Below are 16,192 nucleotides of genomic sequence, written 5' to 3' on the forward strand. Positions count from 1 at the left end.
AGGGGCAAGGACCCCCACATAGCCACAGTCCTCTAGGAGGGCCAAGGACCCCCACATTGCCACAGCCCTCTAGGAGGGGCAAGGACCCCCACATAGCCACAGTCCTCTAGAGGGGGCAAGGACCCCCACATAGCCACAGTCCTCTAGGAGGGGCAAGGACCCCCACATAGCCACAGTCTTCTAGGAGGGACAAGGACCCCCACATAGCCACAGTCCTCTAGGAGGGGCAAGGACCCCCACATAGCCACAGTCATCTAGGAGGGGCAATGACCCCCACAAAGCCACAGTCTTCTGGGATGTCACTGATGGGTGGGGTCTGCCCAGCTTTGTGTGTCTGTTTGTACCACGGAATGTGATGATGTATGATGATAAGAGCGCCTCTCACTTCACACAAGTATGATTTTTCCTTACATGTTCAAGTAGTCACAGAATATTTGTCTCCAGTACGATCGATCCTCCCGATCAACACGGACATGACAAAAAATAAAAAGGTTGCTGTTGGGAGGAGACCTCCTAACTCCATTTTTGATGGAGGTAGCTGCTAAAGCAGCTAACTCCACCACCTACCCCCTCTAAGGCAGCTAACTCCACCACCTCTCCCCCTCTCAAACCGTCTGCTAAAGCAACTAACTCCATAACCTCTCCCCTTCCATGTAAGTAATTGACAATATATAGAGTCACACCCACCCACCCACACCCACTTTGATGTGGCAGTATTGCTTTGTTTTCAAAATATAAGGTTTTCTTCATTTCCTGAACATTTTATATTTTTCATTTCCTGAAAAATAAACATTTCGGAGTTAGGTGGTTTCTTCCCGACAGCAGAGATATATTATTGACCTGTCCGTTCTGTAGTTACTGGCCGTTGAAAATAAGACGTCTTGCCAAAAACGCATAGTAAAAACAACTGAGGCGAGATGCAGCTGTTTCCCCCAAAACAACAATAAACAGGAAGTTTATGGTGGAAGAAATCACGTGATCTCCTGGATCTCTGTGTGACAGAGAATGAAATGGTGGCTCATATGTTGGTGAAGAGCGCCACCTAGCGTAAACAATGAAAACATGTGTTGTGACGTGTTTCACGTCTTTGGTGGTTTGTGAGCCTTGGAAGAAAAAAAAACGATGTGCGTGTTTCTGAACATCATTGGCGGTGAATGAGTTAAGGCTAAAAGGATAACACAACAACATTCCTGGGGACCTGTTTCCATGGGGTCGGAGTTCACAACGGGAAGGAACGAGACCGGGGCACGCACGCAGAGGATCCCTGCTTGGGGAAAAAAAACGGCGAACGGGAGGTCGACGGCTTGGTCTGTCTCTCAGCTAAGGGGTCCCTGCTTGGTCTGTCTCTCAGCTAAGGGGTCCCTCCTTGGTCTGTCTCTAAGCTAAGGGGTCGCTGCTTGGTCTGTCTCTCAGCTAAGGGGTCCCTGCTTGGTCTGTCTCTCAGCTAAGGGGTCCCTGCTTGGTCTGTCTCTCAGCTAAGGGGTCCCTGCTTGGTCTGTCTCTCAGCTAAGGGGTCACTGCTTGGTCTGCCTCTCAGCTAAGGGGTCCCTGCTTGGTCTGTCTCTCAGCTAAGGGGTCCCTGCTTGGTCTGTCTCTCAGCTAAGGGGTCACTGCTTGGTCTGCCTCTCAGCTAAGGGATCACTGCTTGGTCTGTCTCTCAGCTAAGCGGTCCTTGGCCTGACAAACCTTGAAGACGTAAGGAATGTAAGGGAATGTCCAAAACCACCAGATAAATGAAAAGACATCGACATAAGCGAGAGACGGTCAAAAGCATTTCCGGGGGTCCCCAGCCAAAAAACCCTGATGTACTGATTCTTTCAATACATGTCTATACATGCTATTAATCAAGGAGGGCGTATGGTTAACGTGCCCTTATTCTGAAAGACATTCCTTGTGGAACACATGCATTTAGGCAGGCTCACATACTGCATTACGATGCTATTTTTTATATTATATTGTATTGTTTTTGAGTCCGCTTATAAAATATATGCATATTTATTAGTTCATATTTTACTGGAGGTGAAAACTCCATATTGTTCTTCTCTTTTAAGTTGTAAAGGACATGTTCCCTCTGTCCCCACCAAGATCAGCATCAATGTTGACAGGAGAAATTATCAGAGGAGCAGAGTTTCTACCACCAGCATTATGCCAAGTACAGAAGAATGGATATAGTCTCTCAGTGAAGGTGCAGCCAGTGTAAGAGTAGAGATTTACTCTGCTCTCCATATCATAAAAAGAGACCAGGCCCTCCTCATAATCCACAAACACTCCCACTTTCTGGAGCTCCTCTCTTACAGGGAGGAGGACAGCAGGGCCAGCACCACCCTTGTACTCATTTCCATTCCTCAACCATATAGTCCAGTAACCATTGTTGGGACTCGGTGTGTTTACACCTTTCCTGTTGATGGACTCTCTGACCACTCCTATTGTCCAGTCAGTCTTCCCTCCAACCTGAACCTCATAGTAAAACCTTCCTGAGGAAAATCTTTGTTTTCCTAAAACATTGACATAGTAAGATAATCTCTCTGTGTTGTTTGGGAGATTATTCCGTATGTTTCCACAATGCACTTGTTTTCCATCCTCAGACAGGATGAGCCAGGGGTTTGCTGTATTAGGGTCCAGAGTTACATCCACCTCATATTGCTGGATTCTCCTCATCTCAACATCACACAGCTGCTTCTCCATCTCTAGACTGAGTGTCTTCTCCAGCTGAGACACAGCTGTCCCACAGTTCCCACATATGAAGACTGATGGACATTGACCTCTGTCCAGTCCTTGGTGGGTGGAGCGGTGTTGATGGATGTGAAGTTCTGAAGGAGGTGGAGGTGGTCTTCAGTGTGTGAGAGCTGATTCAGCTCAGAGATTCTCTTCTCTAACTGAGTGACTTCCTGTTGTAGATCTTTGGTGAAGCCTTCAGCCTGATTCTCTGTTGTTTTCTGCTTCTCTTCAATCACACCAACGAGCTCAGCTTGGCTTCTCTCAATACAGCTGATCAGAGCAGTGAATACCTGCACACTGTCTGCTATCACTGTGTCTGCATCTTTCCTGCTGAGCTCTATTGAGCATTTGACCTCCTGAATCTTCACTTGTCTCTCCTGGATCATCTGCTGGATTTCATCCTCTGTCTTTGCTTCATATTCTTCGTTCCACTCACGATACCTGAACGGACGAACCATTTCAGTAATAAAACTATTGATTGATACGTTTGGTCTCTTATAGGTTTCTTAACTAGTGGTTCTGGGGTGTCTTCAACCAGGGATGTCTGTCTTTATACAATCCAGGAATGTTTATGACGTGATTACAGCAGAATATTAAGTTGTAAGGGTTTATCTTTCTATGTGTGATCTAATGGTCTGTCTCTCTCTCTTCTCTTTGACTAATGCTCCTCACACTCCGTGTAATCAGCTTTTAAGTCAAGCTGACTGACATATGACCTCATCAAACATGACATCAGTCTTGCATAAATATGGAGTTCCACGCCTCGCTTCTGTGGCCAACGCGGAAGTGCCTCTCGCCTGAAACGATACCTGAAGAAAATACCCGACTCGAGTTGCGACCCGATAGGCAGAGAACAGTAAATTATGTTCTGGCGAGAGCGTTTTCCCCGACTGCCACTCAAAGTGGCTACTGGCCAATCACAGCTCGTCCTCTAGATCTTCATACATGGAGTTGGCCTTTTCTGACATCACAATGTTGTTCTGACATCACAATGGTGTTCTGACATCACAATGATGTTCTGACATCACAATGATGTTCTGGCATCACAATGTTGTTCTGACATCACAATGTTGTTCTGACATCACAATGATGTTCTGACATAACAATGTTGTTCTGACATCACATTGTTGTTCTGACATCACAATGGTGTTCTGACATCACAATGTTCTGACATCACAATGATGTTCTGACATCACAATGCCGTTCTGACATCACAATGACGTTCTGACATCACAATGATGTTCTGACATCACAATGTTTTTCTGACATCACAATGACGTTCTGACATCACAATGTTGTTCTGACATCACAATGACATCACAACGTTGTTCTGACATCACAATGACATCACAATGATGTTCTGACATCACAATGATGTTCTGACATCACAATGCTGTTCTGACATCACAATGATGCGCGACATTGGCCTTTATTATACTGTTCTAGTACATGGTTCCCAAATTTGGGGTGGGGTCGCAAAATTATTTTGGGACATAATTATTATTATTATTATTTTTCCTCGGGTGGCTAGTGTATAATGGTGTGTGCAATATGAAATAAAATTGCATGTAATTGTATGCATACAACTGCATAAAATGACCTCCAGGGTTAGGTTGGGGTCGCGAGTCAATGGCAGCATTATTTTGGGGTCGCGGGCTGACAAGTTTGTGAACCTATGAACCCATGTTTTAGTATAGACCATGGGTCTTCAACATGTTCTAGTATATATAGACCATGGGTCTTCAACATGTTCTAGTATATATAGACCATGGGTCTTCAACATGTCCTAGTATATATATAGACCATGGGTCTTCATGTTCTATATATCTAGACCATGGGTCTTCAACATGTTCTAGTATATATAGAGCATGGGTCTTCAACATGTTCTAGTATATATAGACCATGAGTCTTCAACATGTTCTAGTATATATAGACCATGGGTCTTCAACATGTTCTAGTATATATAGACCATGGGTCTTCAATATGTTCTAGTATATATAGACCATGGGTCTTCATGTTATATATATATAGACCATGGGTCTTCAACATATTCTAAATATATAGACCATGGGTCTTCAACATGTTCTATAGACCATGGGTCTTCAACATGTTCTAAATATATAGACCATGGGTCTTCAACATGTTCTATATATATAGACCATGGGTCTTCATGTTCTAGTATATATAGACCATGGGTCTTCATGTTCTATATATATAGACCATGGGTCTTCAACATGTTCTAGTATATACAGACCATGGGTCTTCAACATGTTCTAGTATATATAGACCATGGGTCTTCATAGACCATGGGTCTTCATGTTCTATATATATAGACCATGGGTCTTCATGTTCTATATATAGACCATGGGTCTTCATGTTCTATATATATAGACCATGGGTCTTCAACATGTTCTAGTATATATAGACCATGGGTCTTCAACATGTTCTATATATAGACCTTGGGTCTCAACATGTTCTATATATAGACCATGAGTCTTCAACATGTTCTATAGACCATGTGTGACCATGGGTCTTCAACATGTTCTATAGACCATGGGTCTTCAACATGGGGTCTGACAGGATTGTAGTGTTTTGCTACAAAAAATCACACCCGTGTGAACTGAGTGGTGTAAGGTCTTATATAGACTGATCAGCTGTGGTCTGACGTAATGTCTGACGTAATGAAATCACACCCGTGTGAACTGGGTGACCATAGCAACCATGCTCATTTTTGAGTGGTGTAAACCACTCCTACGACTGGCTTTGTTAGTTTACGTGTCTGTCTGTCTGTCTGTCTGTTCGTACCAAAACATGAGCATGGTTGCTACGGTCACCCAGTTCACCCGGGTGTGACTTCATTACGTCAGACATTACGTCAGACCACAGCTGATCAGGCTATATAAGACCTTACACCACTCAGTTCACACAGGTGTGATTTTTTTTTGTTACGGACAGACACGTAAACTAACAAAGCCAGTTGTAGGAGTGGTTTACACCACTCAAAAATCACACTTGTGTGAAGTGAGGGGGCACTGTTATCATCATACCTCAGCCAATCAAATCATCACATTCCGTGCTCAAACACAATCACATGCTCAAACACACCTACAGACAAAGCTGTGCATGTGGAGGGGCTGGGGCCCCTCAGAAACAAAGAAAATAAAATCACACTTGTGTGAAGTGAGGGGCACTCTTATCATCATATATCATCATACATCACATTCCACGCTCATCCAATCAAATCATCACAAATGTCACTGAAACTTTTGAAATACTGCCCCTACACAGTCAACAGACATTGATCAGACAATCGTCTAAATATGGCCAACAGCTTTGAAAGTCCCTTATCAGTATACATGGAAGGTCTTCTCAAAGCATGCAATGTAATTCAATGTACTGTATCTAGTGGGGGGTCCCTGCTTGGTCTGTCTCTCAGCTAAGGGGTCCCTGCTTGGTCTGTCTCTCAGCTAAGGGGTCTCTGCTTGGTCTGTCTCTCTGCTAAGCGGTCCATGGCCTGACAATGACGAATGTAAGGGAATGTTCAAAGCCACCAGATAAATGAAAGACAACATCATCATGCTGATGTTTTGTCTCTTGTGATGTAGTGAGTCTTTCAATACATGTCTGCTATTAACCAAGGAGGACATATGGTTAATGTGCTCTTCTGAAAGACATGGAACACATGCATCTAGGCGGTCAGGCTCTTATTCTGAAAGACATGCCTTGTGGAACACATGCATTTAGGTTGTCAGGCTCACATACTGCATTACAATGCAATTTTAAATTGTTCACATTCTTTTTCTCATTATTGCATGTCACCTTATAAAATATTATAACATTTGGATAATGTATTAATTAGAGCTGGGACTCAATTTTTTTTTTTAATCTAATTAATTAGAGGCTTTGTAATTAATTAATCTTGATTACTCACATTTTAATCGCATATCAATATTCGACCTGGGAACAGTGAGAAACATTTTTTTCAAGTGGATTTTTGTACATCAGTGAATCTATGAATATTGACTACATAAGCTTAAGCAATAAAACATTGTATTCTTTTTTTAATCAAGGTGGTACGCTACTTAACCAATACCAACAGATAAGTGCAGGTAGTCTATATGAATATTAAAATGTGCTTTACATGGGGGGCATGAGAAAACAAATAAAAGCTACTTTATGGGGGGGGGGGGGGGGGGGGGGGGGGGCACTAAGATGATAGAATAAAATCAATCAAAGCAGTGGAATGAGCTATCTGGGGAGTTTTTGGGAGAAATCAATGCATTCCACAGGATTGGGGCAGCCATTCCAGAACAGTGGAAAACATGGCAATTGGAAAACATCACTGTTGATTTATCAATACCAACATTTTAGTTAATAACCATAACCCTTTTGTCTGGTCGAGTGCGGGTTGGACTTGGACGTGGGTTAAATTCATAGCTTGAATCGCACTAACATTGGCCCCATATGGAACGTCACTCCGCTATAATGTAGCTCTAAATATCGGAAGGAGAGGTTCCATGTGGGGCTGGACTTGTGTCGACATCCACGCTAGCTGCTTCAGTATGTTTAGCATCAGGAGAGCTTTGTGCTGTCATTAATGTGGTGAAATCACCGCAGCGCAACGTTCGAGCCTCCAGGTTGTTGAAGCAGATAGCATAGAGGCTAACGTTAGTGTAGCAGCCATAGAGCTATAAAGGAGGTAGCAGCCCCATATATCGAACCTTCCCCTCCGCTATTGCACACAGCCATGCTGTTATCGATAGCTTTTAAATCTAAATGTCCCATTTACGGGTCAAAGGCGATAAGCGGCTTCTTCATTCCTTTGAGAATGGTGGTGTGTTGTTGTCTGTCTGACTTACCGCACGCAATGCATTGGAGGCTGTTTGGTGCGCCGTTTATATCGGTCCGACTGCCTGCCCTGAAACTCGTACTGTGAGAAACGTTCCGGTGTGCAAACAGGAGTGCGATGTTGTAGTGTAGTTAATTAATCGCAATTAACGCGTTAAAGTCCCGGCCCTAGTATTAATACATATTTGAATGGAGGGGACAACATAGTTTGCTTCTTGTTTAAGTTGTAGAGGACATGTTCCCTCTGTCCCCACCAAGATCAGCATCCATGTTGACAGGAGAGATTATCAGAGGAGCAGCGTTTATACCACCAGCATTATGCCAAGGACAGAAGTATGGGTAGAGTCTCTCAGTGAAGGTGCAGCCAGTGAAAGAGTAGAGATTTACTCTGGTCTCCACATCATAAAAGGAGACCAGACCCTCCTCATAATCCACAAACACTCCCACTTTCTGGAGCTCCTCTCTAACAGGGAGCAGGACAGCAGGGCCAGCAAGAGCCTCGTACTTATTTCCATTCCTCAACCATATAGTCCAGTAACCATTGTTGGGACTCAGTGGGTTTACACCTTTCCTGTTGATGGACTCTCTGACCACTCCTATTGTCCAGGCAGTCTTCCCTCCAACCTGAACCTCATAGTAAAACCTTCCTGAGGAAAATCTTTGTTTTCCTAAGACCTCGACATAGTAAGATAATCTCTCTGAGGCCGGGATGTGCTGTATCAGGATCCAGAGTTACAACCACCTCATATTACTGGATTCTCCTCATCTCAACATCACACAGCTTCTTCATCTCCTGACTGAGTGTCTAAACATCTTCTATAAAGCCAAGGACCCCCACACAGCCACAGTCCTCTAGGGGGGCCAAAGACCCCCACATAGCAACAGTTGTCTGTGATGTCACTGATGGGGGGGGGGGCGGTGTCTGTAGCATTGATATTCAAAGACCATGAGGTATAGTCACACATTAAGTCATTAAGTCTCTCAGCTAAGGGGTCCCTGCTTGGTCTGTCTCTCAGCTAAGGGGTGTCTCTCAGCTAAGGGGTCCCTGCTTGGTCTGTCTCTCAGCTAAGGGGTCCCTGCTTGGTCTGTCTCTCAGCTAAGGGGTCCCTGCTTGGTCTGTCTCTCAGCTAAGGGGTCCTTGGCCTGACAAACTTTGAAGACGTAAGGAAGGTAAGGGAATGTCCAAAGCCACCAGATAAATAAAAAGACAACAACATCATGCTGATGTTTTGTCTTTTGTGATGTAGTGAGTCTTTCAATACATGTCTGCTATAGAGCGTCGCAGTCCCGCCCCCTACCATGGACCAGGAAATGAATCCCAATGTATTTTTCCCATAGACATTTAAAAAAGACAACACAAACAATATTTTGGACCAAACAAATAATTACAAAGAAGAAAAACAACAAAAAAAGAGTTGTAACCTTCCGTTTTTTTTCTTTCTAATTATTTTTTCGGCCCCAAAAATTGTGTTTGTTGTCATGATTTGTCACGACTCGAGTTGGCTTTGTCCGCGGCGTAAACGTCTTTAAATAAATACTTTCTGAAATGTCTATGAGGAAAATGAACGGAGAATCATTTCCTGGTCCATGGTAGAGGGCGGGACTGCGACGCTCTATAAACCAAGGAGGACAGGTTAATGCTCTTATTCTGAAAGACACGCCTTGTGGAACACATGCATTTAGGCTGCCAGGCTCTTATTCTGAAAGACATGCCTTGTGGAACACATGCATTTAGGTTGTCAGGCTCACATACTGCATTAAAATGCAATTTAAAATTGTTTGCATTATTTTTCTCGTTATTGCATGTATGGAGTCACCTTATAAAATATTATACAATTTGTTATTACATATTTTAATGGAGGGGACAACATAGTTTTATTCTTGTTTAAGTTGTATAGGACATGTTCCCTCTGTCCTCACCAAGATCAGCATCCATGTTGACAGGAGAGATTATCAGAGGAGCAGCGTTTCTACCACCATTATTCAGCTCAGGACTGAAGTATGGATATAGTCTCTCAGTGAAGGAGCAGCCAGTGAAAGAGTAGAGCTTTACTCTCCACATCATAAAAGGAGACCAGACCCTCCTCATAATCCACAAACACTCCCACTTTCTGGAGCTCCTCTCTTACAGGGAGGAGGACAGGAGGGCCAGCAGCAGCCCGGTACTTATTTCCATTCCTCAACCCTATAATCCAGTAACCATTGTTGGGGCTCAGTGTTTGTACACCTTTCCTGTTGATGGACTCTCTGACCACTCCAATTGTCCAGGCAGTCTTACCTCCAACCTGAACCTCATAGTAAAACCTTCCTGAGGAAAATCTTTGTTTTCCTAAAACATCGGCACGGTTGGAAAATCTCTCTGTGTTGTTTGGGAGATTCTTCCGTATGTTTCCACAATGCACTTGCTTTCCATCGTCAGACAGGATGAGGCAGGGATTTGCATCATATTTCTGGACACACTTCAGCTCAACATCACCCAGCAGCTTCTTCATCTCCTGACTGAGTGTCTTCTCCAGCTGAGACACAGCTGTCCTCACAGTCCCCACATATGAAGACTGATGGACATTGACCTTTGTCCAGTCCTTGGTGGGTGGAGCGGTGTTGGTGGATGTGAAGTTCTGGAGGAGGTGGAGGTGGTCTTCAGAGTATGAGAGCTGATTCAGCTCAGAGATTCTCTTCTCTAACTGAGTGATTTCCTGTTGCAGATCTTTGATGAAGCCTTCAGCCTGTTTCTCTGTTGTTTTCTGCTTCTCTTCAATCACACCAATGAGCTCAGCCTGGCTTCTCTCAATACAGCTGATCAGAGCAGTGAAGACCTGCACACTGTCTGCTATCACTGTGTCTGCATCTTTCCTGCTGAGCTCTACCGAGTGTTTGACCTCCTGAATCTTCACTTGTCTCTCCTGGATCATCTGATGGATTTCAGCCTTTGGGCCGATTCATACTCCTATTTTACCACTGTTTCGGCGCTGTAGTGCCGAAATGATTTCGGCTCGTCAGAAATTTTCAGTAGCACCGAAGAGCCGACTTTAGGACGGTACCCGCCCCCCCGAACCTCAAATGACGTCACATTGTAGGCTCTACAGCGCCGAACCGACTTTTATTCGGCTCTAAAATAGGAGTATGAATCGCGCCTTTGTCTTTGCTTCATATTCTTCTTTCCACTCACGATACCTGAACGGACGAACCATTTCAGTAATAAAACTATTGATGGATACGTTTGGTCTCTTATAGGAACTAGTGGTTCTGGGGTGTCTTCAACCAGTGATGTCTGTCTTTATACAATCCAGGAAAGTTTATGACGTAATTACAGAAGAATATTAAGTTGTAAGGGTTTATCCTTCTATGTGTGATCTAATGGTCTGTCTCTCTCTCTTCTCTTTGACTAATGCTCCTCACACTCTGTGTATCAGCTTTTAAGTCAAGCTAAATGAATGGATGCTGCAAGATGCCTTTATAGGAAATCTAGACATCCTGCTATAAATCCAAGAATCTCTGGGAGTGTTGGTGTGTACCTACATGTCTGTTTACCCTTTTCCATACCAAGGACCCCCACATAGCCACAGCCCCCTAGGAGGGGCAAGGACCCCCACATAGCCACAGTCCTCTAGGAGGGGCAAGGACCCCCACATAGCCACAGTCCTCTAGGAGGGGCAAGGACACCCACATAGCCACAGTCCTCTAGGAGGGGCAAGGACCCCCACATAGCCACAGTCCTCTAGGAGCGGCAAGGACCCCCACATAGCCACAGTCCTCTAGGGGGGGCAAGGACCCCCACATAGCCACAGCCCTCTAGGAGGGGGTAAAGACCCCCACATAGCCACAGTCCTCTAGGAGGGGCAAGGACCCCCACATAGCCACAGTCCTCTAGGGGGGGCAAGGACCCCCACATAGCCACAGTCCTCTTGGGGGGGCAAGGACCCCCACATAGCCACAGTCCTCTTGGGGGGGGCAAGGACCCCCACATAGCCACAGTCCTCTAGGGGGGGCAAGGACCCCCACATAGCCACAGTCCTCTAGGGGGGCAAGGACCCCCACAAAACCACAGTCCTCTAGGGGGGGCAAGGACCCCCACATAGCCACAGTCCTCTGGGATGTCACTGATGGGGGGGGTCTGCCCAGCTTTGTGTGTCTGTGTGTTCCACGGAATGTGATGATGTATGATGATAAGAGCGCCCCTCACTTCACACAAGTATGATTTTTCCTTACATGTTGAAGTAGTCACAGAATATTTATCTCCAGTACGATCGATCCTCCCGTTCAACACGGACATGAAAAAAAAAAGTTGCTGTTGGGAGGCAACCTCCTAACTCCATTTTTGATGGAGGTAGCTGCTAAAGCAGCTAACTCCACTACCTACCCCCTCTAAGGCAGCTAACTCCACCACCTCTCCCCCTCTCAAACCGTCTGCTAAAGCAACTAACTCCATAACCTCTCCCCTTCCATGTAAGTAATTGACAATATATAGAGTCACACCCACCCACCCACACCCACTTTGATGTGGCAGTATTGCTTTGCTTTCAAAATATAAGGTTTCCTTCATTTCCTGAATATTATATATTTTTCATTTCCTGAAAAATGAACATTTTGGAGTTAGGTGGTTTCTTCCCGACAGCAGAGATATATTATTGACCTGTCCGTTCTGTAGTTACTGGCCGTTGAAAATAAGACGTCTTGCCAAAAACGCATAGTAAAAACAACTGAGGCGAGATGCAGCTGTTTCCCCCAAAACAACAATAAACAGGAAGTTTATGGTGGAAGAAATCACGTGATCTCCTGGATCTCTGTGTGACAGAGAATGAAATGGTGGCTCATATGTTGGTGAAGAGCGCCACCTAGCGTAAACAATGAAAACATGTGTTGTGACGTGTTTCACGTCTTTGGTGGTTTGTGAGCCTTGGAAGAAAAAAAAACGATGTGCGTGTTTCTGAACATCATTGGCGAAAAGGATAACACAACAACATTCCTGGGGACCTGTTTCCATGGGGTCGGAGTTCACAACGGGAAGGAACGAGACCGGGGCACGCACGCAGACGATCCCTGCTTGGGAAATAAAAACGGCGAACGGGAGGTCGACGGCTTGGTCTGTCTCTCAGCTAAGGGGTCCCTGCTTGGTCTGTCTCTCAGCTAAGGGGTCCCTCCTTGGTCTGTCTCTAAGCTAAGGGGTCGCTGCTTGGTCTGTCTCTCAGCTAAGGGGTCCCTGCTTGGTCTGTCTCTCAGCTAAGGGGTCCCTCCTTGGTCTGTCTCTAAGCTAAGGGGTCGCTGCTTGGTCTGTCTCTCAGCTAAGGGGTCCCTGCTTGGTCTGTCTCTCAGCTAAGGGGTCCCTGCTTGGTCTGTCTCTCAGCTAAGGGGTCCCTGCTTGGTCTGTCTCTCAGCTAAGGGGTCCCTCCTTGGTCTGTCTCTAAGCTAAGGGGTCGCTGCTTGGTCTGTCTCTCAGCTAAGGGGTCCCTGCTTGGTCTGTCTCTCAGCTAAGGGGTCCCTCCTTGGTCTGTCTCTAAGCTAAGGGGTCGCTGCTTGGTCTGTCTCTCAGCTAAGGGGTCCCTGCTTGGTCTGTCTCTCAGCTAAGGGGTCCCTGCTTGGTCTGTCTCTCAGCTAAGGGGTCCCTGCTTGGTCTGTCTCTCAGCTAAGGGGTCCCTGCTTGGTCTGTCTCTCAGCTAAGGGGTCCCTGCTTGGTCTGTCTCTCAGCTAAGGGGTCACTGCTTTGTCTGTCTCTCAGCTAAGGGCTCCCTGCTTGGTCTGTCTCTCAGCTAAGGAGTCCCTGCTTGGTCTGTCTCTCAGCTAAGGGGTCACTGCTTGGTCTGTCTCTCAGCTAAGGGCTCCCTGCTTGGTCTGTCTCTCAGCTAAGAGGTCCTTGGCCTGACAAACCTTGAAGACGTAAGGAATGTAAGGGAATGTCCAAAGCCACCAGATAAATGAAAAGACATCGACATAAGCGAGACACGGTCAAAAGCATTTCCGGGGGTCCCCAGCCAAAAAACCCTGATGTACTGATTCTTTCAATACATGTCTATACATGCTATTAATCAAGGAGGGCGTATGGTTAACGTGCCCTTATTCTGAAAGACATTCCTTGTGGAACACATGCATTTAGGCAGGCTCACATACTGCATTACGATGCTATTTTTTTATATTATATTGTATTGTTTTTGAGTCAGCTTATAATATGCATATTTATTAATTCATATTTTACTGGAGGTGACAACTCCATATTGTTCTTCTCTTTTAAGTTGGAAAGGACATGTTCCCTCTGTCCCCACCAAGATCAGCATCAATGTTGACAGGAGAAATTATCAGAGGAGCAGAGTTTCTACCACAAGGACAGAAGAATGGATATAGTCTCTCAGTGAAGGTGCAGCCAGTGTAAGAGTAGAGATTTACTCTGCTCTCCATATCATAAAAAGAGACCAGGCCCTCCTCATAATCCACAAACACTCCCACTTTCTGGATCTCCTCTCTTACAGGGATAAGGACAGCAGGGCCAGCCTTGTACTCATTTCCATTCCTCAACGATATAGTCCAGTAACCATTGTTGGGTGTCAGTGTGTTTACACCTTTCCTGTTGATGGACTCTCTGGCCACTCCTATTGTCCAGTCAGTCTTCCCTCCAACCCGAACCTCATAGTAAAACCTTCCTGAGGAAAATCTTTGTTTTCCTAAGACATTGACATAGTTGGAAAATCTCTCTGTGTTGTTTGGGAGATTCTTCCGTATGTTTCCATGACTCACTTGTTTTCCATCCTCAGACAGGATGAGCCAGCGGCTTGCTGTATCAGGGTCCAGAGTTACATCCACCTCATATTTCTGGATTCTCCTCATCTCAACATCACACAGCTTCTTCATCTCCTGACTGAGTGTCTTCTCCAGCTGAGACACAGCTGTCCTCACTGTCCCCACATGTGAAGTCTGATGGACATTGACCTTTGTCCAGTCCTTGGTGGGTGGAGTGGTGTTTATGGATGTGAATTTCTGGAGGAGGTGGAGTTGGTCTTCAGAGTGTGATAGCTGATTCAGCTCAGAGATTCTCTTCTCTAACTGAGTGACCTCCTGTTGCAGATCTTTGGTGAAGCCTTCAGCCCGATTCTCTGTTGTTTTCTGCTTCTGTTCAATCACACCAACGAGCTCAGCCTGGCTTCTCTCAATACAGCTGATCAGAGCAGTGAAGACCTGCACACTGTCTGCTATCACTGTGTCTGCATCTTTCCTGCTGAGCTCTATTGAGAATTTGACCTCCTGAATCTTCACTTGTCTCTCCTGGATCATCTGCTGGATTTCATCCTCTGTCTTTGCTTCATATTCTTCTTTCCACTCACGATACCTGAACGGACGAACCATTTCAGTAATAAAACTATTGATGGATACGTCTCTTATAGGTTTCTGAACTAGTGGTTCTGGGGTGTCTTCAACCAGTGATGTCTGTCTTTATACAATCCAGGAATGTTTATGCCGTGATTACAGCAGAATTTAAGTTGTAAGGGTTTATCTTTCTATGCGTGATTCAATGGTCTGCCTCTCTCTCTTCTCTTTGACTAATGCTCCTCACACTCTGTGGAATCAGCTTTTAAGTCCAGCTGACTGAAATATGACCCCATCAAACATGACGTCAGTCTTGCCCAAATATGGAGTTCCACACGGCTCGACATTAGCCTTCACAGGAATATTGGGTAACCATGACAACCCAAACAAACGTGGATGCTGCTAGATGCCTTTATAGGAAATCTAGACATCCTGCTATAAATCCAAGAATCTCTGGGAGTGTTGGTGTGTACCTACATGTCTGTTTACCCTTTTCCATACCAAGGACCCCCACATAGCCACAGCCCTCTAGGAGGGGCAAGGACCCCCACATAGCCACAGTCCTCTAGGGGGGGCAAGGACCCCCAAATAGCCACAGTCCTCTAGGAGGGGCAAGGACCCCCACATAGCCACAGTCCTCTAGGAGGGGCAAGGACCCCCACATAGCCACAGTCCTCTAGGAGGGCCAAGGACCCCCACATAGCCACAGTCCTCTAGGAGGGGCAAGGACCCCCACATAGCCACAGTCCTCTAGAGGGGGCAAGGACCCCCACATAGCCACAGTCCTCTAGGAGGGGCAAGGACCCCCACATAGCCACAGTCCTCTAGGAGGGGCAAGGACCCCCACATAGCCACAGTCCTCTAGGAGGGCCAAGGAACCCCACACAGCCACAGTCCTCTAGGAGGGGCAAGGACCCCCACATAGCCACAGTCCTCTAGGAGGGGCAAGGACCCCCACATAGCCACAGTCCTCTAGGAGGGGCAAGGACCCCCACATAGCCACAGCCCTCTAGGAGGGGCAAGGACCCCCACATAGCCACAGTCCTCTAGGAGGGGCAAGGACCCCCACATAGCCACAGTCCTCTAGGAGGGGCAAGGACCCCCACATAGCCACAGTCCTCTAGGGGGGGCAAGGACCCCCACATAGCCACAGTCCTCTAGGAGGGGCAAGGACCCCCACATAGCCACAGCCCTCTAGGAGGGGCAAGGACCCCCACATAGCCACAGTCATCTAGGAGGGGCAAGGACCCCCACATAGCCACAGTCCTCTGGGATGTCACTGATGGGTGGGGTCTGCCCAGCTTTGTGTGTCTGTTTGTACCACGGAATGTGA

The 16,192-nt window shown here is 46.1% G+C and overlaps 1 protein-coding gene and 2 pseudogenes across 3 annotated transcripts in view; 1 reads left to right on the forward strand and 2 right to left on the reverse strand.

Moving 5' to 3' along the window:
- LOC306917213 (sodium/potassium-transporting ATPase subunit beta-1-interacting protein 3-like) overlaps window positions 1-16,192 on the forward strand; it is a 226,559-nt gene that overhangs the window by 41,379 nt on the left and 168,988 nt on the right.
- On the reverse strand, window positions 2,047-8,081 carry LOC306943826 (E3 ubiquitin-protein ligase TRIM21-like; annotated as a pseudogene). The gene is made up of 2 exons: window positions 8,014-8,081; window positions 2,047-2,988 (listed from the first exon to the last, which is right to left on the reverse strand). The product of its transcript is annotated as an E3 ubiquitin-protein ligase TRIM21-like (transcript).
- On the reverse strand, window positions 9,452-10,757 carry LOC306943837 (E3 ubiquitin-protein ligase TRIM21-like; annotated as a pseudogene). The gene is made up of 2 exons: window positions 10,741-10,757; window positions 9,452-10,362 (listed from the first exon to the last, which is right to left on the reverse strand). The product of its transcript is annotated as an E3 ubiquitin-protein ligase TRIM21-like (transcript).

The sequence above is a fragment of the Electrona antarctica genome, assembly GCF_951216825.1.
Source record: "Electrona antarctica genome assembly, chromosome: 2".
In the NCBI taxonomy this organism is placed as follows: domain Eukaryota; kingdom Metazoa; phylum Chordata; class Actinopteri; order Myctophiformes; family Myctophidae; genus Electrona; species Electrona antarctica.